Source organism: Oratosquilla oratoria, chromosome 30, assembly GCF_046742065.1.
Source record: "Oratosquilla oratoria isolate Oo_2021 chromosome 30, ASM4674206v1, whole genome shotgun sequence".
Lineage (NCBI taxonomy): Eukaryota > Metazoa > Arthropoda > Malacostraca > Stomatopoda > Squillidae > Oratosquilla > Oratosquilla oratoria.
In genome coordinates this window covers 35371116-35373615 of record NC_134806.1, presented here as the reverse complement: position 1 = coordinate 35373615, position 2500 = coordinate 35371116, and positions in this window count along the sequence as shown.

The window sequence follows — 2500 nt, the reverse complement described above, 5'->3', positions numbered from 1 at the left end:
AGGGAGAGGAAGGAGGAGAAAGGTAGGGAGAGGAAGAAGGGGAAGGAGGATGGGGAAGGAGGAAAGGGGAGGAGGAAAGGGGAGGAGGACGGAGGAGGGGGAAGGGGAAAGGAGTGGATGGGGGAAGGGGAAAGGAGATGGATGGGGGAAGGGTCCTCTGGAAAACTAACTAGGCCATATCCCTAAATGTGAACTCGAACATGGGACCACGGGCAATGTAACGAAGTTGATATTACAAGGGTGTTAATGTCTGGTAAAGACGTTGTATTTGGTTGGCCTTGTTAACCCAAGGATCTCCCCCCTCCCTCACTGGGTCAATAAAATCGTTCCACGTTAGGAAGAACACATGCACACACTCACACACACATACACACACACACACACACGTGTGTGTGTATATATATGTGTGTGTGTGTGTATATATATGTGTGTGTGTGTGTGTGTGTGTGTGTGTGTGTGTGTGTGTGTGTGTGTGTGTGTGTGTGTGTGTGTGTGTGTGTGTGTGTGTGTGTGTGTGTGTGTGTGTGTGTGTTTCACCATGGTTTCACCACCATGGTCTTGGATCTGTGTGTGTATACATATATATATATATATATATATATATATATATATATATATATATATATAAACATATATATACATATATATATATTGATGGTGTGGCTATGGGCTCGCCCCTTGGAGTGCTCTTCGCCAGCTTTTTCATGGGGATGGTGGAAAGAGAGGTCTTAAGTACCACCAGAAAGCTTCTCATTACGTTCGCTACGTAAACCACATTTTCGTCGTCGTGAGGGACCGTAGGGAGACCGAAGACTTGAGGAGCAACCTACAGCGCGTCTCCGGACTAAATTTTACTTCAGAGAAAAGCATCAGTAGGCAGCTCCTTTTCCTAGATGTAAAGGTTGAAGCCAGTTCTCAAGGTTTTAGGACCGGAGTATACACAAAGCCCACCAACCCAGGACTCTGCCTCAGTGGAAATAGTGAATGCCCACAACGCTACCGGAGGTCCACAATAGACGCCTACGTTAGAAGGGCCCTGACGCACTATAGCGACTGGACCCAAACCCATTCAGAGCTCGACAGAGCAATACAGGTCCTGGTAAACAATGGCTTCTCTAACAGAGAGGTATAAATCGCCATCAACAAGCACCTTAACAGAAGGTACTCACCCCCAGCTGAAAGATCAGTAAGATAGACAGGATGAAAAAATTCTACAAAAACATTATGTCCACCCATAAAGCCGACGAGGACGCACTTAGAAAAATAATCCACAGAGACGTGAAACCCAGCAACGACAAAATAGATCTGGTCATATATGTAATAAAAAAAGGATTTGTTTCGAAATGGTCGGAACGGAGGTTCCGCCGAAAAGAGGACATCGCCGGGTATAGTTGGCCCAGTAACATGGTAACGTCTTCTAAGGATAAACGCAGGCCCCTGAATGGCTAAGAGAGTGGTGACGTCACGGAAATGGAGACAACTGACTGGCCAAGAGCGGTGACGTCACGGCAACGGAGACGACTGATTGGCTGAGACCGAGGCGTCCGTAAACCCCGGGGAAGCCTCTGGAAACACCCGGGGAGCCCTTTGGGAGCCCTTGGATAGTCACGAGGGAACCTCTGAGAATCTCTGTGGGGATTCCCTGTGGAACCCTCTAGGAACTCCTGAGATGCCCATTAAGAACACAATGGAACTTCAAGGGGAGCACTTGCGGAGCCCCCTGGGGTGCACTCTGGAAACTCCTGGGGAGCCCTTGTGGAACCCCTTGAAGGCCCTCGGGGGAGCCCCTGGTACTAATAAAAGATTTCCTGTAATCAGACTGGTAATCGGAAATCCCTCAAGGGGACACGTCTCCTCCAGCACGGATATGTGATTCGTCCCGGTGTGTCTCTGCAAGATTTTTGAACACCATGGCCGGTGCCACGCAAGACAAACGCAGTCAACGCCATTTTTGGAATTGGATAGCAAAGGGAAGCATTCGCTAAGTGATGTGAGGAAGAATAAGAGTTTAAAAGAAGAGTAAGTTAACATTCACACAAGTGAATTCCTGAGTACATGTTCTCTTTGGCTCCTTTCGGTAAGAAGAAAGATAATGAGGCGTCAGAAATCAAGAAAAGTATATTGTCGTTCTTTAAGCGCCTAGAGGATGAGTTTAAGAACAATCCAGCTCAACAGCTGAGTCTTGAAGATCTTACAGATTACGATGGAGATATAGACCTTGAAGAAGAGAAGCGATTTGTGTCTCACGACTGGGCTGAATACAGATCGTTTATATAAAAAAGTGGGTGGTTTAGCGCTGACGAGGATTTCAAATCCTATTATTCCGACATGAAATGCAAGCAGCCCGTAGGGCTGTTGTCTCCGAAGATGCCCGTGAGCGAAGCGAGCTCGCCAAAAGTGCCGAGCCCCCGCATAACGAGGTTGGGCCCAGCCCATTGCTCGTTTTCCACAAAAATATGAAACATCCCATCTCCTTGTAAAGAAAAACCCCTGCCAGAGG